The sequence below is a fragment of the Mustela nigripes genome, chromosome 1, assembly GCF_022355385.1.
Source record: "Mustela nigripes isolate SB6536 chromosome 1, MUSNIG.SB6536, whole genome shotgun sequence".
Taxonomy (NCBI): Eukaryota; Metazoa; Chordata; class Mammalia; order Carnivora; family Mustelidae; genus Mustela; species Mustela nigripes.
Window position 1 is genome coordinate 80,853,515 of NC_081557.1, and position 21,006 is coordinate 80,874,520.

Genomic DNA, 21,006 nt, shown 5'->3' on the forward strand with positions numbered 1-21,006 from the left:
AAATTCAAACAGCTAGCTCCGTGACAGAAAAGATCTGGTCTAAAATTGAGGTAGAATACACAAAAACAACCAGAAGGCAAATGATTGCTTTTTGTTTTTTTAAAGATTTTATTTATTTATTTGAGAGAGAAAGTGTGAGCATGAGAGAGAGAGAAAGAGAGAGAGAGAGAGATCACAAGCAGGGGGAGTGGTAGAGGGAGGAGCAGATTCCCCACTGAGCAGGGAAGCCTGATGCTGGATTTTGGAGTAGTTCTGTGATTCACATTGAAGGTTTTGAGACTCTTGGAACACATGATGTGTGGCCAACTCTCCTTTCCTATTGTCCTGTCAGCATCTATGAGCTCTCATCCCTGACCTTTGCAGCTTGTAATGTGTTTCCACATTCATCGTCTCATTTATTCTTCACAGAACTTTGAGAGGAAATAATAGTAACAACAACAACAGTGTTGACAAAATGCCTGGATTTATTTAATAACTACTATGTACCGGGCACTGTTCTAAGGACTTTATATATATTGATTTATTTGTTCCCCCATTTTGCATATGAGAAACTGAGGCACTGAGGGTAAGGTTTCCGACCTGTACAGTCTTCCACATGGTGAAGTCTGCACTTGAACCCTGGTCTTCTGATCGACTACCTGGCAGAGAGATGGATGACTGCCAGGTCCCCTTGCCTCAGGCCTGTGGCCTCAGCCGGTGCTCATTTCTTTCACTCAGTACTTCCAGGAAACTTTCTGGCGCTGGTCAGTAGGAGAGCCCCAGCTTCATTCCTAGGGAAGGTGCAGTTGCTGGGGCTGGTGTCCCGGGCTCAAGGACAGAGACACCAGAGAACTGGGCTTAGAACTAGTGCTTGCTCTGCCACTAGCTAGCCAGCTGTGAACTTGGTCAATTCCCGTAATCCATCCCTTCAAGCTAAAATATCTTCATCCCTTGGCTAGGAATGATATTCCAGAAATATCTGACAGGGGGCGCCTGGGTGGCACAGTTGGTTAAGTGTTTGTCTGACTCTTGATTTCAGCTCAGGTCATGATCTCAGGGTCATGGGATCGAACCCCGCATAGGGCTCCCTCCTCAGTGGGGAGTCTGTTTGAGATTCTCTCTCTCTTCTCCCTCTACTTTTCTCCAAACTCTCTCTTTCTCTAAAACAAATAAATCTTTAAAATAAAAAACAAAACAAAAATACTCGACAGGGTTGATGTGAAGATCCAAGGAGATGACGTAGATAATGTTCCCTCATGTCCCCTTTTTCCTGGATGGATGCAGGGTTTACTGATGTTGGATTGATACGTTTATCCTCCTGAAAGTAAGGAGGCAGGGGCTCTGGGAAAGGAACGTTTCCTCTGGTTATCATCTGGGGGGACGGCCTGTCTTCAGACTCGAAGTGGGAACTCCAGAAGTAGGTCTTGGCGGGGAGAGAGTTCTCCAGGATCCCAACTTCTTTCTCTTCAGCCTCGACCCTGAGGATCCTAGACAGGTTAGAGGTGCTCCTTGGAGACAGTTGGGGCTGGACAGAGAGGCCTCCCTACAGTGGGCCACAAGGAGCAGAAGTCACCCTCTGACTTCTTTGCACATTCCTATGACTTTATGTTCCCTTTTGTTTTTCCTTGCTTGAGTTCCATCTTGTTGCAGAGCTCTAGCCTGGTCTCAGCCATACCGCTGAGGAGAACAGTGGCCCCAAGTCTGGGCCTCATGCCCACCAGCCCGGTGTGGTACCAGCTGTGTGCAGTGGTGGAAATATCCCCAAGGCAGGCATGAATCAAGATTCTTGAACCATGAGTCTTACTGAAAGAAAGAGATGCACGGAGTAAGGAAACTAGCACTGAACCCGGACTCTGCCAGGCAAGGAGCTTTGCGGGCATTTTCTCACCTAATCTTGACATAACCTATAAGGGAGGTGTCTGGGGAAAGTCAGCCTCACAGAGGTCAGCTGACTTGCCCCAGGCACCCTGCTAGTGTGTGGCTGAGCCAGGATCCCAAACAAGGTGTGCGGAACTCCCGTGCCCATGCCCTCCACACACGGTGCTGAGTGCCTGGGATGGCATAGCCTTCTGTGGCTCTTTGTTTCTCCCTGAGAGAAGGGGAGTGATGTTTACTTCACCGGCTGGGATGGTGAGATCGTTATCATCCCCAGAAAACACATCTTAAATCCCTAATTGTACATGGCACCAAGGAAAGCGCTGAATAATTTGGGATGCAGAAATAATTAAATAGAGTACACAGACAGGCTTTCTGCCCTCTGGGAACAGAGGCTCTCCAACTTTTGAAGACGGCACAATGGCCCCAAAGCCCAGGTCGTGGCTGCCATTCTCTGAGGCCAGTAAGCCTCTCACCACAGGGGCAGATGGCACCTGCCCCCTTAGTGAAGGTGTGTCCAGTCTGGCTTGGAGGTAAGAGGGTCTTTACAAATCCGTCTCCGCTTATGGGAAGTGCCTCTGAGAGCCTAGGACTGTGGAGACAGAGGTGGGTTCGAGACCTTCTTATCAGCCGTGGAAACTGGTACGGGTTCCTTCTCCTCTCCAAGTTTCAGTTTCTCATCTATGGAATTGGATGGGTGGGGATTCCATTCTCTTAAATGAGATAATATATGTAACAGCCCTTAGCACAATGTCCAACATGTAGTAGGTTCTTGGTCAGGAAGTGCTCTCATTACTGGGGTTGAATAGGTAGCTTGCACTCCGAATGGATTTTAGGGATGAGGGACTTTTGTGGTGAGGAGAAAGGGGAGACTTTTGATTGCACTGTGGAGAGACACCTCTTTCCTACCCCCATGGCTCTGTGGTTGTCCCAAGGCAGCAACACCTTTGTGTTTCTTACCCACTCCTACTCCTGAGAGGCTTTCTGGAGAAGTCACTCCAATGTCTGTCTCTTAGTCAATGACCGATCTTTGATTTCTGTTCCAGAGAGATGGGAGGCTCTCTTCAGGCTAAAGGCACAAAGGAAAATTGAAATGCAGTACACCAGAGCTTCTCCTGAACTGCACACAGTAGGAATACAATAAATGCGGACTGATTGGGAATCCACCTGGGGCCCTTGTTTCCCTAGATCTGCGCTGGGGTCTGCTGTCCCGACCGTAACTGCTGAGGGGCTGCCATGGCAGGTGGAATGTTCCAAGATATTGTTTTCGGCCTGTGAGTGTCCCCAGGGGGCACACCCCTGACTCACTCAAAGCTGGACATGGAGGGAGTGACCAAGGGCACACGCTGCAAAAAATCTCTTTTGTTTCTTCTTGGCAGAGGCCCTGCACAACACCAGCTCATGCTTAATGGCTTGTCAGGGGAACAAAACCCACAGAACCAAAGGAGAAAAAGATTAAACTCCTAATAAAACCAAACCCAAATATCACCACCCTCCCTGTCCTACCCAGCCCTCACTTTACACTGTGAGCTGTCTGCTAGCTAGTTCCCCTCCCAGGCAAATAATATTTATTCCATGAGGCCCTGACACACCGGGCCAGAACAAGACAATGCTTGATTGTTTCTTCCTTCCCCCTGCGGCAAACGATGGGTTGGAACGAAAGACGTGAAAAGGGAAAGGAGCAATATTGTTGTTCTTCTCATGAGACCCGGCTCTGTGAGCTGTCAAAACAAGCCTCAGATAAGGGCGGGGGGTGGGGAGAAGGGGGTGGCCTGGGGGATTAGTGCCGCTACTCCCCAACCTGCTCGGAAAGTTTCGCTCTTTCGCCAAAGATGCTGGCAGATGTGACCACATACATGGTTTTGCTTCCATTAACCAGGAGAGTCATTAAGTCCTGGAGCTTAATGAGGCTCTGCAGAGCCCAATCGTCATTCCTCGGTGGAAAGTGCCAGTTCATTGCTTGTAGATCAAAATCCTGGAGATCATGACTAAGTCAGAGGGGAGCTTTTCTGGCATTAGGGATTGACAGCCGACCCTAATGTGACCCCACGCTGCAAAGGAGTCTTGCGTGAGTCAAAGGCTCCGGCCCCTCTGACCAGTCTGAAGGTGGTAAGTGAGTGACCCCTCTCTTGGCTTGGGTTGGATCGCCTGTTTCTCTGGGATCTCAGCTGGGGTTTGGGCCTGAAGGGTCCAGAAAGATCTCTTATCGTTATCGGTATCCATCAATGAGGTACTTGTTGAAGGCTAAGACAGTTGGTATTGTCCCAAAGGTCAGTCCCCTCTTCATCAGACAATCGCCACCATGGGCTAGGACTAGGGGTTGGTTCTATTATCTTTCCTTGAAATTAGGGATTTTTTTTCTATTTTTCTTTTTTCTCGGAGTAGTGCCTAGCACAGTGCTTGTAGAATATTTATAGGGAGGAGGGAGGCAAATGAGAACCCCAGGGCTCACCTCCTTTCTCCTCCCTTGGGTGGGAACCCACCTGGGGAACTCTGCGACGGTTGGGAGTGGCTCAACCAGCCAGGGCGCGGACACCATGAACTCAGGAGAGCAAAATGAAGACTCACTTGGAGCCCAGTACTCATCAGCGATTCAAAGCTTTCATTTATTCTAACTGACTTAATTTTCACAATTACTGAAGGGAGGAGAGGAGGGATTACTATCTCCATTTTGCAGATGAAGAACCCCAGGTTTAGGAAGGTTTACTGACCTCAAAGCCCATATCAAACCCCAAATCCCATATCTGATTCCTAACACTCTTTCCACGCTTACTCCATGAGCTCTCTCTCTTGTAGGGCCTAGAAGGCAGGCACTGTTGAACTCAAGGACTTAGCATCCAACCTGGTCTTTGTCCACTTGCCAGTGTCCCTGTTCACTTGTCAGGACTCAGCCGGACGGCCCCTCTTGCTCAGAGGCCTGGCATTGGAAGGGAATCAAAAGAAAGAAAACAGCCAGGGAGCCTGTGTCCTGGTCTGTTTTGCTGAAATCAGGCAGTGGTTAGGAGCGTGAAAAGGTTGGGGCTGATGTCGTTCTCAATAAGGAAGTGTTTTCCTTCCTTAAATCTGTCTTCTCAGCAATTTCACTCTTGTCTCTCCGGGCTGAACTGGAGGGATTGACGACATCTGCACGGAACCATGAGCATGAACAGTGGCAGAGGGTACAGGACATTTGCCAAATGGGGGAAGGAGGATTTAAAGGATGAGCAGCAGCTCCCAGGAAGACTTGGCTCCCCATAACTCCAGCAGGGGCACATGCAGCCTCATGGATGCCCAGGGGTTGGCTAGCATTCTAGAAACGTCGTTCCTTGCGGGAACTGTGATAGGCTCTGTGATCCAGGACTGGGGACAGTAGACCCTAGCTGGAAAACCTGCGATAACTGACAGTCTGGCTTATCCCCTGTGGGATTACTCAGCCTATAAAAGTCCTATTTATTTGTTAAGGGAGGGGCAGATCCATAGCCCATCTGTTGACACCTGGACCGCAAAGGAGAGGGAGCTGCACCACTTTGCCCCTCCCAGTGCCCTGGAAGCCACCCTCCCTGCCAAGCTGATGTGCTTGCTGAGAAGAACACCTGGTGGGTGAGGGATGGGAGAGCCTCCCACTGGCAGCTACCACCTATGCCGAGAGCCCATTGTCACTCAGTGGAGTGCGAAGCCCAGGCAAGAAGCCTGAGAACACTGTTCCAGACAAGTTTTTTATGGGTTTTTTTTGTGCGTTTGGTTTTTTGTCTTATTTTAGATACCCACCCCAGAGTAGGCCCGACCTTGCCGGCGAGCCCAGCTTCACCAGCTCTCCCTGAAATGTACCACTATTTCTTTCCATGGCAGTGTTCATTTTCTCCAAGACCAAAGGAGTAGAGGATCCAGGAGGCTTCCCGTCTCAGATTACAGGTCTGAGCAATCAATGTTCACCACCCCTTCACCTCTGGTTTCCTTATGCCATTTCAGCTCAGATAACAGGAAAGTGCAGGGGGAGATTAGCTCCTGTTTGAGGTGGTGATCACTTAGTGTCAAGTAATTACTGTAAGAACTCTTGGCATTTAGATAGAGGGTTAATACTTAAGATACACAGGCTATGGGCCTGGCTCTGGTATGACCCCCCTACATGACCTTGAGCAGCGAGTTAGTCTTTCTGGATCGCCATATTCTCACCAGGCAACAAAAGAAATTGGACTGATGCTTTCCCAGGGCTTCTTCCAACTCCAATATTTTATGACCTCGCAACAACTAATCTCAATACTGATGTCCTTATTTACAAAGAAAATGCTACTGATACACCTCAGGTAGGATGTGTGTTCTGAGTTGGTTTTCGGTTGTGCTGTTGGATCTGTGGGGCTCTGCCTCCACACTGGCCCTGTTCCCTTAGTTTGTCACAGTTCCACACAAGAGGGCTCGCCCGTGGCCTCTGCTGTGCTCTGGAGTCCCACCCAAAGGCCACAATAGGGCTGGGAGCTCTGGATCCCAATTCCCACCTCAGGAACTGACTTGCTGGTTGGTTTTGGGCAAGACTTGGCTTCTCTGAGTCTTCTCCACCCAATGGTATAAATAATGCACCCCAGGAAAGCACTTTGGGATGCTTCAGTGGAAGGAGCCAGAGGAGCATGAAGCAGCCTCATTGTGGAGGCTGAGTATGTAAATCTCAAAGCCTTTGGGAGCCAGTGGCCCTTTACTAATGGGTGGCACACTCAGCGGAACTTTGTTAATTTCCCAGTTTGCACAGAACCAAGGCCTCCTGGCAGATGCTGGGTGACTTGTTCGCATGCCTTATGAACTTGGATCGAGGCACTCTCTTTCTGGATTAGTTCTGAGCTGGGTTTTGAAGCATCTTACTGGGATAGTGAATGGCTTTGAAATGCATTTCAGTGAGCTCTTTATAACCTCACCCATCAGGCCTGGAGGAACTGTGCTTCCTTCCACCGACTCAGCTTGGCTGCCATGCTGGAGGCTGCTGAGTCATCCAGGCAAGGCCCGTTACCTGCCAAACATGGCTTTCCTGGACCCACCTTTCCGGTGTAATGAACCTACAGGATTAATCTTCGAGCTCCTCCCTTTTATCTTCATTTCCCCCCTTCCCATCCTCCCAGCTCCACCCTACCCCCCAGCTTCTGCTTCCCAGGTGGGGACTCGTAAGCCAAGAAGGGAGAGCAATTCACAATATGGTTCATAATGTCTTATGGTAATTAGTCAATAAGGATGTTCCATCAAGGAATATTTAAACATTCTTTAAGTCTCTGGAGATGAGTGCCAGCTTCTTGATCTCCCTGTGAATATTACACAATGGAGAACACTATGTATAAATTAGTGAACACTATGTATAATAGAATAGAACACTATGTATAATAGAACACTAGTAGATCACTAATAGATCACTATAAATCAGTGAGACCACATACCAGTGTCTGATCACGTATTACAAACTTGAGATGAATTCTAGAAGAATGCAGTAATAACCCACAATATCAATACCATAAATAATAACATTAGGATGGAAGTCTTTGATTCATGTTGGAGTTGATTGGGGCTGATTTTTTTTTTTTCCATAACAAAGCACATGGTTTCACTTTAGAACCTCTTAAGAGCAACCCAGAAATAAATACCATTCTCCCCTTTATGTCTCTATAGTTTACAAATATAGAGTGAGCTTTGGAATCAGTCAGATTACATCATCATCTCTATTTTGCTGATGGTTAATTGTGAACATGTTACTTCTGTGAGTTTTAGCTCCTTTGACTATAAAATGGCAATATAATATCTACCTCACAGATAGGTGAAGTTCAGTTTAAATACATATAGATGTAAATTGCCTGGTATGATATCTGGCATAGGAATAGACACTAATAGAATTTGCATAATTAGCAGTACTGATATGGTAGAGGGGGGTTGGCAGTCACAGATGCAATAGAATTCCCAAGGATAGGAGTGGGAAGAACTGACCCCCAGCCTTCTCTCCTTGCCCTTAATCTACCTGTCGGTAAATGACCTGTATGATTGGTCTATCCTGGGTTCATGTCTTCATTTAATAGTTTTTTATTGAGTGCTCTCTAAGTTCTAAGCAACAAAATCTCTGCCCTCATGGGGCTTTTGTACTAGTGACTTTGGGAGAAAAACCTCTGGATCACTCCAGATTGAATATAGCGCTTTCTTATTGCCCATCTCTATCGCTTTATGGTGTCACCTTACACTGTCTCCAGCACAACCCACTCAGGTCAGAGTAAACTGAGCAGCTCAAACCCTGCATAGACATCCACCAGCCACTAGTGATTTTCTCCTTATTGTCGGGAACTAGCCAGTTTTCCTTCTAAGGTTGTTTATCCTTTTTCTCAGAGTGGAAGGAGGGCTTCCCTCATTAAGGAGGGTATGAATTCAGACTTCTTCCTAGTAGCTGGGACGGGGAGCAGACTGAGAATCACTGGACCACTTTGGGCTGAAGTTGCCATATGACTCAGTGCCTTGTTTTCCCCTTTCACAGTGGGTGATGGGGAAGCGAAAGGTACTCAACGAAGAGGAAAAAGCTAGAAACTTCTGAGGTAGGTGATAATGGGATGGAGGTCAGGGGACAGGGACAGAGAGTTAGATTTGTAGAGCTTGGGATCCATTTGAAGTCCCTGCTCTCTTGGAAATAGATCATGAAGTAATTTAATAAAAAAATCAACTGTATTTGGGGGCCTGGGTCACTCTGTCTGTTAAATGTCTAACTCTTGATTTTGGCTCAGGTCATGATCTCAGGGTTATACGATCAAGCCCCATGTCAGGCTCTGAGCTCAGCAGGGAGTCTGCTGGAGATGCTTTCCCTCTCCCGCTGCCCCTGATTACATGCATGCCCTCTCTTTCTAATAAGTAAGTCTTTAAAAAAATATAGTTGTATTAAAAAAAAAAACAACATTGTAGTTTCAGGTAATCATAGCCAGGTGTTTCTTTCTTCGGGTCTCAAGCATGAATGCTTGTCTGTTGGCTGTTGGTGTGAGTGGGGGGTAGTCCTGTCAAGGGTGGACAGTGACGAGATGGCGGGAACTCGTTTGACACCAATATGAACCCTTCACCTAGAACTCAACTCAACCCCAGGGATTTCTGAGCTGTCGAAGAAAGTTTGAAGACCTTCCTTGCTTAATCAGGCCCTGCTAAGCTTCCTTGAGGCAAAATAAGGAAGAAGGGGTAGTGAATTTCATGTCTTTGTGTGAGAATGTATAATTTCCAAAAGCAACAGCCCTTCCTCCAAAAAAATGTGTAACCAAAGATAAAAAGGTTCTCTGCTTTATAAAATGAGCGCAAAAAAATCCCTCCTCGTATCCTCTTCCAACAAAAATACTGACCCCTCGTTTACAGAAATTTGAGGATCTCCATGGCCTAGCAGAGTGACAATATGCACAGTAGTTTAAATATATCTGTTAAATCAAATTAGGTTTAACTGGTTCCGCCCATCTCCTTTCTTTGTTATCTGTCATTTATTTCCAATATGCAGGCAGTGGGAGCTGCTAGACACTCAGAGATGATCTGTCTCAATGCCCATAACAGAACAGCTCCTGTTTCTCTGACTTGATATCCACAGGAACAGCAGAACAGGAAATGCAGCCTTAACTGAGCACCAATAATTAAGGACTTAGCGAGCTCTTTCCCTTAAGTCACAGTCTACGACTCATTCCTTGGCCCATTTTCTCTCGAATGGTAATTGCTGCTCTTCTCCCAGGTAAGTTTTTCTAGAAAAAAAAGGGTTCAATATTGGATAACTGTAGTCAGGCCAAGAGTACCTCAAGCCCTTAACTCTACTTATTTCAACGGGCACTGCAAATTAACTTCACTAGGACAAAAATGTCGTTGTAAGAAAATTAAGCACATGACATCATCTTTCCCGCAATAGACTGTCATATAGAGAGGCATTACTGGGTAGTGATAAGGTCCTGGAGTGAGACAGAATGAGGTACGGCTCCCTGCTTCGAGTCAGAACTCCTCATGGGACCTTGACAAAGTGAGTTGGCTTCTCCACCCCAACTTCTACATAGGGCATCGTTAGACTTGTGTTGAATAAGACAACGTCATTAGCCATACAGTGTCTAATGATACATAGTGCTTAGTCATTTAAAATCAAGTTATTTTGATGGTCATGATTACAATGAACAGCCAAGCCATATTTACAGACCAACAGGGATTCACATAGCTACACTTGAAGAATTTCTGTTGTGGGGAAAGATAAAAATATTAGCTCCTGTCACAAAAGACCCCATATTGTACAATTCCATTTATATAAACTATACAGAACAGAGAAACTATAGAGACAGAAAGTAGATTAGTGGTTGCCTAAGGCTGGGGTAGTGTGTTATGGCGGATTATGGGGAGTGACCACTAATGGATATAGGGTTTCTTTCTAGTGTGATAAAAATGTTTTAAAGTTTATTGTGGTGATGGTTGCACAACACTGAATATACTAAAAACCATTAAATTGTGAACTTTAAGTTGGTGAATTGTATGGGATGTGAATTATATCTCAATAAAGCTGCTATAAAAATATATTAGCTCCCATTGTTGTTCAGTTAATCCTTACAATAAATAGCCCGTGGTTTCCCACAGTCAAGAAAAATGAGATTAAGATAGGGTAAGCAACATCTGGCCCCTATAATTAGCACAGAGATGGGCCCAGAATTTCCTCCTTACTGATTGACTGATGGGATCTTCTGTTCACCGAATTGGATTAATCATAATCATTGCTTCATTATCCCCCTTTGCCCTTGAAGGCCATCTTTTCTTTTACCTTACTGTATGTATGCATACTAAGTAATATAATAAACCCTTCTGGACCCACTGCCCAAACCACGGCTGGAACATTACCAATAACTTACAGTTCCTGAACTTCTCTTTCTTTCCTACTCCCCATCTCCTGCCCAGAGATAAGCTCTATCCTGAATATTGGGTTTAGCATTTCCTTGTCTCTTTTATTCTTTTTAAAGGTTTCTTTATTTATTTGTCAGACAGAGAGAGAGAGAGAGCAAGCAAGCACAAGCAGGGGGAGCGGCAGGCAGAGGGGAACTCGGACTCCCTGCTGAGTGAGGAGCCCGATTAGGGACTCGATCCCAGGACCGATGGCAGCCGGTTAGCTGATTGAGCCACTCAGGCATCCCCATTTGCCTCTTTTAAAAAAGTACCCCCCCCCCCCACGCAATATGGGGGAGTCTACATGTTCTATTATTCAGCTTGGCTTAGTTTCATTTTAATTTTGAATAGTTTTCAAACTTTCTAACAAGTCTGTCATGTTGTGTGTGGTCTCCTGGGACTTCAACATGATGCTATTTAGACTGGTCCACATGAACAGTCCCCTACTGCTCTTTTGTTTCCATGCTGCAGAACATTCTGGGTTTTGGGGGGGATTTTTTAGAAGATTTTATTTATTTATTTGACAGACAGAGATCACAAGTAGGCAGAGAGGCAGGCGGGGGTGGGGGGGGGAACAGGCTCCCTGCTGAGCAGAGAGCCTGATGCAAGCCTCGATCCCAGGACCCTGAGATCATGACCTGAGCCAAAGGCAGAGGCTTAACCCACTGAGCCACCAGGTGCCCCCAAACATCCTGCTTTTTAAGCACCCCACAATATTTATGTGCTTGCCTTCCAAGGAGTATTTAGTGGTTCCCAGGTTGTTGCTATTTTGATAAATTCGACTGTGATAATTTTTTCTTTATGTGTCTCTTGGTATACATGTGCTGAATTTTCTCTTGGGTGTATGCTTACAGAAACTGGATATATACATAATAGATGTGCTGGGTATGCAAACATCCAACTTTACAAGATAGTGCTGAATGGTTTTCCAATTTCCCACCAGCAATGAGAGTGACACCCTGTTCATAGCTAACATTGAGCATCATTAGACTTCTCAGATTTGTCAATCCCATGAATATACACTAATTTCAGGGGGGTTGAAATGTGCTTTGTCTCTTCCTGATGGTTGGTGAGGTGAGTATCTCTTTATAGATTTATGTGTTTCTTGAAAAAAAAAGAAACTTAATATTTACTTAAAACTTGAAGCAAACCCCAAATGGTCCTTTATTTTCATCTCATTAAGTCCTCCACAGATACAGGCTGCACTGCCTGGTTCCAGATATGTTTGTTGCTTTGTGAAACCCTTCTATATGTTAATTTCCCATTTTTAAATTGAGTTGAGTTTTTTCTTATTCTTAGGAGTGCTTTACATATTTTTGAAACTAATCTTTTGTTATCTGTAGCTATTTCCAATATTGCCTTCAAGTTTGTTGGACACTTTGTTGACAAACAGAAATTCTTAGCTTTAATGGAGTAATACTTGTGTGTCTTTTATGATTAACAATGCTTGTGTCCGGATTAAGAAGTTGGCACCTATCCTGAGGTCATAAAGACATTCACCTATGCATGTCTTCTGAAAGTTTTCCAATTATGCTTTGAGGTTTGTATTCTTAATCCTTTTGGTACTGATTTATAATGACGTGAGACAGCGATCCATTTCCAATTATTTCCAAGTAAAAATGCGACCTTTTTCCAATGAAGGGAAGATTGAAACCCAGATCTAATCAACTTGAAAGACTGTGCTTTTAAGATTTATTTAATTATGTAAAAAAAAAAAAAAGATTTATTTAATTATGTATTTGAGAGAGGGGGGGAGGGAGAAGCAGACTCCCCACTGAGCAGGAAGTTTGACACAGGGCTTAATCCCAGGACCCTGAGATCATGACCTGAACCAAAGCAGTTGCTTAACTGACTGAGCCACCCAGGTGCCCAAAAAGCCTGTGCTTTGAATTATGATTGTTCCTTGTTGTTGTAAGGAAATAGTAGCACATCATCAGACTGTTGAATAAACACATGCTAGACACTGTGAGAAAAGAAGAAAACGGTACAGTTTCTACCCTCAGTCTACTGCTTATTGTCAGGAGCCGAGGGCTACACTGGGTCCTTCTTTTCAAATGATTTCCCCCCCTACTAAGTTTCATGAACCCATATTCTGGTTCCTCTTTCGGCAATCAGTAGTTCCATAGAGGGGTTTCCATGCTAAGTTCTGGGTTCACTTCTTTATTTCCTGTTTCCTTCATTTCCTGGAGGTGACAGTGACATTGTGGAGAAAAGCATAGGCTCAGAGGCAGACAGACCTGATATTAAGCCTTTGTTTACCACAGGGCAACCTTGGGGAGAGTAAACCCTTTCTGTGTCCTTCTCTGTCCCCGCTCAAAACACAAGTCCTCGGTAGAAAAGGGACTTAACTCACTCATTCACTCCTCTGGTAGAAGTTGGGCCACAGGAGACTGTGGTGGCCGGTCTGACCAGGACCACGGGCATTGTGGAAGGATGGCTTCCAAAAGAGCTGACAAAATGGCAAATGTCCACTACAGCCTCCTAGGGTGATACTATCCTGTCTTGTCTTTTTCCCTCTACTTGGTCTGAGGATCTTCTCCCTTCATCGGGCCTGTGAGCTCCCAGGGGACAGCCGTGGTACCTCAGTTTCTTCCAGAGTTTTCATTTCCAGGGCTGTGTACACAGCAAAACCTTAATCGGTGATGTTAGAATGACCGAGTGACAGAAAGTGTCCTTGTTCTTAGGGTCTTGGCTTTGTTTGAGCTTGATTTTCCAGTAAAACAAAAACAAAAAACAAAAGCCAGCCATCAAAACAGAGAGGAGAGAAAGGCCTTTCTCCACATGCTTTCCCAGGTGCCTAGAGCTGGCTTTGAGAAGCTTGGGTGTGACAGACAAACTCCCACTCGGACCTTAATTGATCACCACCACCTGGCGGGGATGTTTACGGTTTGCGCCTCTCATCTCTTGGCGGGGATAGTTCTCTAGCTCAGCAGGAGTAAGAGGGAACGAGCACATCCACACACAGCACCACCTTTAACTCCACAGCCGATGCAACTCTATATATAGCCATGTAATTAATCAACAAGTGATAAGGTCTCGGGTCCTGCTGCGGCCCAGGGCACTTTGCATTGTCACTGCGTACAATTTTCATCCAAGCTAAACAGAGCACTGGGTGGGGTGCTGTTTCTTGCACTATTTACAGGCCCCTGGGATTTTTCCTTATCCCAAAGGACTGAAGGGAACAGGCTGACCTCAGCAATTTCTGTGGTGAGGTCACAGGTCCTTGCAGGTTGCCGTAGTCTAAAGGATGGCACACGAGGCCACCAGATTTTAAAGATGGGGCTGGGGTTAGAGAAAACGAGAGGTGGAAATGGGGAAACTGTTTCACCAAATTGACAAAGTCATTGAAACATGTTTTGGGATGGTTCCAATTATGTTTCTCAACAGAGCACATTTTTATAGTGTTCCAAATATTGGGAAGAGGCAACAAATGAAAACAATCAGGTGACATCTAAAGTAAAAAATCAGCCCCAATTGACCTTAATTATTGAACTCCCTTGGGCTAACTGGAGTTTGAATGGTCTGCATGCTAGAATCTAACTCAACTTTCTTCTGTCTTACATAGAAGATTCCAGAACTTGACAGTAGGATATCTGGACTTACATCCCCGATGTACCACCTGCTAGATATGTGGTCCTGGGCCAGGAGCCTGGATGTGGTCATCTGAAAAATGAGGACAACCGGGCTTGGCTCTCTCAAAGGTTTGTGTAGAGATGCAAAATGAGTTGATGTGAATAAGCACTCCCTGAGAAGCAGGGATGACTTCGGACACTCAGACTTCACAGTAGGGTCCAGATGGCTCCAAAGCACACCACCATCCCCCTCTCTTCTCTTCCATTCTTTAGTTTTACTCCTTCCTCAAATGTCCTGCTCACCAATTCTCACCATGTATGTCTCTTCCAGATTCCTTTTTTCCCATTCTAGACCTTGATTAGGATTTCCCAAGGACTTTCATGGACCACTAGTCCCCCCAAATGGCCCACAACCAAAGGGGGTTCTAAGGACAAATCAGTTTGAGAAATAACAAACCTCCTTTTAGATGCATAACATAACCTCCTTTCAAGAAGTCAACAGTTCTCCATAGGGCTTTGAGAAGTCTTGCAGGAAGGAAACTTGTCTACCTTTCCTGTCTGATTAGTTAGCAATTTCTTAATTAGTTTGACCACAAACCCATTTTTCAAATACTGCTTATTAACAACCTGCTTCCCCACAAATACAGCTTGGGAAATATCCTGGCTAATGCTGGTAACTATAATTATGATGCCCATTGATTGAATGTTTGTTACATGTCAGTCTCCGTGGTAGCTGTTTATAAATATTTAACTCCCAATCATCCCCATGGGATGTGTGCCTTACATAAAACCACAAAGTAGACTGACCAAAACTCCAACCTGCCGGAGTGCCTGCGTGGCTCAGTGGGTTAAGCCTCTGCCTTTGGCTCAGGTCATGATCTCAGGGTCCTGGGATCCAGCCCCGCATCGGACTCTCTGCTCAGTGGGGAGCCTGCTTCCCCCTCTCTCTCTGCCTATTTGTGATCTCTCTCTATCAGATAAATAAATAAAAATCTTAAAAACAAACAAACAAACAAACAAACCTCCAACCTGCCTACCTCTGTTTTACAAATAAGAAAATTAAGAATCAAGGAAGATATCCTACCAAAGTCCTAGTGCTAGGAGGTGGTGGAGTTGGACATGACCTAGGCCTTGCACCGAGATCTGTCTAACTTTAAAAGTCCTGACTAATCACTGCACAGGTGGGCCTGACCTGATGTAGGGCCTTTGGACCAGGGAGGCCACTATGCCATGGCCTCTGATCTAGAGTCCTTGTGATGGAAGATGGCATTGGGTCAGTGAGCAGCCACCCCAGTGGAGGGCCCATAGCAGTCCTGGAACCCATGAAATGGGACAGCTACACCCTCCTACTGGACAGATAGGACACCTCGACTCAAGACATGGAGTGGATTTGACCAATGTGGTTTGGCCAAGATGGCAGCCATGTTGAAACCCAGAGAACTCCAGAATCCGTCCTTGCCACAAGTCTACCCCACCCTCCTGTCTCTGGGGCCATCCTCCTGCATTCAGGTACTCAAAGCTGCTTAGGTTGCCTGGCTGCTTCTCACTCACTGAAACCTCAGGGTGTTGTTGTGGTGCCTGTTGCTAAAAACACTTTGCCAATTTGCATAAGTATGTGACATTATAAAATTTCCTCAAAGATCTTATCCACATCCCTGGCACATGGCCCAAATGAAATGCCAGGTAGAAAGACAATGTGTGTGTTATTTAAAAAAGAAAGAAAGAAAAATGTTTTCTTGTTTTTTTATTCCCTGTGCAGAAGGGCAAGAAATGGAAATCCAAAGGCACTGCCTGTAACTTGCTTTGTTTTGTTTTGAAATTGTTTGAGAGCTATTTTTCTTGTACCTCCTAAGCTGCCTGTCAAATTTAAAAAGCCAGAATGGGACTGTTAAGATTATATAAATGAACTTATGTTTTGGAAGGCCAGGTTCTTCACAGGGCGGAAAGAAACCTCAGAGATCCCTGAGTCCAGCCGTGTCCTTTCACAGACGTGGAACCGAAGGCCCGGGACCTGGACAAGAGAGTCACCGGCCAGCTGCCCGTGGAGCCCGTGTCGCTGACTTGCAGCCCAGGGCTCCCTCCCACCTTGCCAAAACACTCCAGAGTCAACTGGATGGCTCACCCTTGTTTCTAACAGAAAGAAGCTTGATTCGATGTGACAAGACAAAATCTTTCTCAAGCTTCAGAGCCTGGACTTATCGGATCCCCCCTTTCCTTATTTCCTAAAGACCTCTGTGACCTCCCCCGCTGACAATACCAACCAAACTTGAGGCACTGGCCCTGAGCAGGGAGGGTGCTATGTTCTTCATTGTACAATCTTTGAACCACTAGGACTCCTCCAGTATCCCTGCTTTTCCTATGTGGAAATTAAGGCTGAGATGTTAATGGTCCTCAGTCACCCTGCTAGAAAGTGAGACTGATTAACACCCAGGCCTGGCTGACTGACTTTCATCAGCTTCATGGGGTTGCCAGGAAGATGAAGCAAGATACATATACAGAGTGTTCATACGGTGCTCTGTGCACAGTGGGCTTCCAAAATACTAGGTCCCATCCCCAGTGCCTTCTCAGAGTCCTTTTTCATCTTCATTTAAATCCAATAGAAACAGAGTCTACAGTATGCAGACTTATTAACTCCCAACTCACCAATAACGGCCTTTTCTTCAGAGGGACTTGATCACACAGTTAATTCACTTTGGTAGCCACCAAACACTAATTTCCTGAGTGCTCAAGCTTACTAACACTTGAGGGCTTAGAAGATGGTGCTTTGCAACCAAGAGGCCAAGATGTTGTTCAATTAGCTAAACACTCAAAATTTCCAGGGAGGAACATTCCTCTTATCCCATCTCTTAGCCAGGAATGAAAATATCCATCTTATTTCTCAATCTCATCCTCATATGAGCAAAGTTCTTGATACAGTTGCTTGGCTCCCACCAACTGGTCTCCCCATACATATTTTCCGAGGCCTCCTATGGAACAATTAAGCAGCACAACTCAGCATGTAAGAGGTTGAGTAGAGAAAGTGGAGAAGGAATAAGGAACTCAAGACACCCAAGAGGCCAAGGGCTTGGGCCAGGAAGAAGTCATTCCATGAAAGGGTTGGCCTACGTCTTTCCACTGGTTCCTGATGACTTCCCACACCCCACCCCAAGCAGGAGAGCAGATTTTTTCTGCCACCCATGATGCTAACATCACCGGAGCCAAATGAGAATGGTACCAATATATCCAGGAAAACCAGATTCCTCCTCTCCAAACCCTGACATCCACCCCTCAGTTACCTCCAGGGCCCCAGTCTGGAAGACCATTGTCCAGAGGTGAAGGGGAGGGGTGGGAGTGGGCAGAATTGAATCCATAGGACCACAGAGGGGGTGCGAAGGCTTCTAGAAGGAAGGAGATGGAGAGGGGAGGAAACCAGTGTTTATTGAGCACATACTATGTGCCAAGAACTTGACACATATAATCTTATTTAATCCCCATAGAAATCCTGTGGGGTAGGAATTATTATCTGCTTTGTACCAATGAGGAAACAGAGGATCAGCAAGGTTAGGTAGCTTGCCTGAGGTCACATGACTACTGGGGTGGAGCCAGAATTTGAATGCATGTCTTTTGATTCCAAATCCTATGTTCTTTCCATGAGCACTAGCGCCCTATGGGATCCGTTCCAGAGTGTTGACTCTGCCATTTGTCAATGTTACCTTGTGAACTTGAGCAAGCTGCTTACTTTCTCAGTTTGCTGACCTACACAATGGGGATAAGTCCAGTGCCTACCTTACAGAATGGTGGAAAAGATTAAATGAGGTATGCAGATAAAGTGCTTCAAGCAGTGTTCAGCCTGTCCTATGGGTTCTATTAAAGTCAGCCACTGCATTTATTTTTACTGTCGATGCTGCTATTCCTATGACCTTGGAAAGAGCATGCTTCCACTCTGTGCCTTGGTTTTTACATCCGTGAAATGAGTGGGTGAGACTGGATGATGCCTAATCTTTCCAGTAAAAAAGAATAAAATTTTATTCCCAGCAGTAAGATTCTATTACTCTGCTAGGCATTTCATTTCCCCCTGGTCTAGTCCAACCTGCCTCCCTCCCTGCCCTGTTGGGGGCTCAGTACTTACCACCATGCTCGAACCCTGGCCCCCAGCTGGTTCTCGTCACTGCCCAACTCCTCTGAGCCTTCACTCCTACTCTTCACCCTTCCTTGTTCATGCTGGCTTTCCTCTGCCAGTTTAAATTCTGTACTTCTTTCAAGGCCCAGATGAAAACTCATCTCTTCCATGAAACCATCTCTGGCAAGCCCCACCCAGAGATGACTTTCCCTTCACTTCAGATCCCCTCAGCTATTATGCCCATAATCTGAGTCACACTGATTCCAAATGGTTTATATTGTCTCATTTCAGTCTGTTTGATTTACCCAGTTCCCTCAAAGTAAACTCCCCAAGGGCAAGTTTGTGTTCTCCAGGTGTAGCCTTCGTGGTGCCAGCACTATGCTGGGTTGGTGAAGGAAGGGGTGGACCGATGTGTCAGTCGTTCCTTCCTCCACCAATGGAGGAGCACTGCTGCTGGGGAGGGAACTCTCTGTGGAATGCTGGGGGCTGGGGGAGGGGAGACACCCTCTACATGCAGAGGAAGGGGAGGCTTCAAAAGAAGGGGCGTCATCTCAGAAGGAGGCAAACCAGGAGAGACTCTTAGCTCTAGGAAGCAAACTGAGGGTTGTTGGAGGAGCGGGGGTTGGGGGAAGGGGGTAACTAGCAGATGGGCATTAAAGAGGGCAGGGGATGTAATGAGCACTGGGTGTGATAGGCTACTGATGAATTATGGAACTCTACATCTGAACCTAATGACGTACTATATATTGGCTAATTAAATTTATTTCTTTTTAAAATATTTTATTTATTTGACAGAGAGATCACAAGTAAGCAGAGAGGCAGGCAGAGAGAGAGGGGGAACCAGGCTCCTCGTTGAGCCAAGAGCTGGGTACGGGGCTAGATCCCAGAACCCTGAGATCATGACCTGAGCCAAAGGGAGAAGCTTAACCCACTGAGCCACCCAGGTGCCCCAGCTAATTGAATTTAAATTAAAAAAGAAGAAGAAGAACAAGAAGAGCTCCAGGATGAGTGAGAATTGCCAGAGTGCAAAAGACATAGTTTTGTCAAGATGGATCAAAGGCTGTATTTCAAGAGGGAAGCAGTTTGGGGACTCGTAGGAGTTGAAGTTGGAAATGTGGCTTTCAGTTACCAATCGCATTAGAGCTTTATTCTCAAATACTAAGGACCATCTCAAATTTAAAAGCTTTAGGAAGAGCTTTATTTATTTATTTATTTGGTATTAAAATACCTGTTTTAAAAAAAGAAATCGTGGAGATGATAATTGCTTGTTTCTCATTTCATTCTGTTTTGTGTTTGCATCTTCCCTTGACAAAACAAAGATCTGGCAATGCTATGTCAGAAGGTCTGTTTCCAGGTCTGAATTCTGGGAGCCACTGCTGGAGAGTCACGGAGAGAATGTGGGCTCTGAGAGCAAGTACAGTATTGATGGAACTCAGGAGGACGAGCAAAAATTTAGAACTTCTAAGAAATTTCAGCCGATGAGGCGGCAGATGTGGCCTGTGCTTACAGAGGAGGCCTCAGGGAAACCAAAGGGAGAGGCGGCAGTCTGATTTGTTTTGATGGCTTTAATCCCTGTTCTCTCTTGTCAGAGGTGCAAACCATCAGAGATGCCTACTCCGTCTGTCTTCCTTTGTGCTCCCTTCCTCTGCTAGCACTTTCCATCCGCTGCCCCTCCCTCCCAGGGAGAGAATGGAATGCGTCCTTTCTCTGCATGCAGCTCTGACTTTATCACCAATCTTCCGTCTTTCAAAACAAGGGCTGTCAACTGTGATTTCTCATCTCCAGGTGTGAAGGAAATTGCCCCTTGTAAGTGTTTGTAGGGCTCAGCACCCACCCCCTACCCCAGGGTGGCTTCATGAGCCTGTCAGTTGAATTTGCACTAATGAGATTAAAGTAGGTGTGTTGGGACTTTCAGACATTTTTGCCCAGATTGTTCCAAAATTCCTAAGGTAAGAACTTGCCTGAATCAATATAGTAGTAATTTCAAATCTTGAACTGTCCCTTGTAGGGCATTTCAGTCATCCTACAGCAACAAGAGAGCAGTTGAGGGGCCCTAGAAACAAAGATGTTGGGGGGGGGAGCGGAGGGCTGGGGTCTCAGGTGGAAAAGGTATTTCAAGATCTCTACGGCAACGTTCAGTTTGTTCAGTAAGTGCTTATTCTAGTTGGGATTTACTCCACAGATGGTTTGCCCCAGGCCTCATGGGAGTTTTGGTTGAAAAAGTAAGCAATCACAACAAAAGGAAGGGGGGCGGTGTTCCAGAGGGTAAGGGAGAAGGCCTAATCAGGAGACCGGGGGAGTGACCTGGAATGATGGATGAAGGAGGAGGGGACTTCAAGGCTGCTTCTGGAGATGTGGGCAGGCAGGGGTACTGAGGCAGGGGGAGGGTCTAGAGGCTGGGAAAGATAGGGAGAAGGAGAATTCACTGTTACTGAAGCCATGACAGCTTAGATGAAACCAACTTGGCAAAGAGCAGATCCTGAATTGTCTTTGCTCTGCTATGTGACTTCGGGCAAGTTACTTCATCCTCCTGGGCCTCAGTTTCCTCAGAATCAAGTGAAGGTATGGCCCTCTGGAGGTTCCTTTTAGCACTGGTGTCTTATTCTGAGATACTTCCCA

At 45.8% G+C, this 21,006-nt stretch overlaps 1 long non-coding RNA gene across 1 annotated transcript in view; it reads right to left on the reverse strand.

Annotated features, from left to right (window-relative positions):
- Positions 1-206: 206 nt before the first annotated feature.
- The window catches only part of LOC132012247 (uncharacterized), a 33,840-nt gene continuing 13,040 nt past the window's right edge, over positions 207-21,006 (reverse strand). Inside the window, exons 2-3 of the long non-coding RNA XR_009402565.1 lie at positions 2,815-2,923; positions 207-1,782 (exon numbers count right to left, since the gene is read on the reverse strand). This is a non-coding gene — a long non-coding RNA (uncharacterized LOC132012247). The remainder of the gene's footprint in view (positions 1,783-2,814; positions 2,924-21,006) is intronic.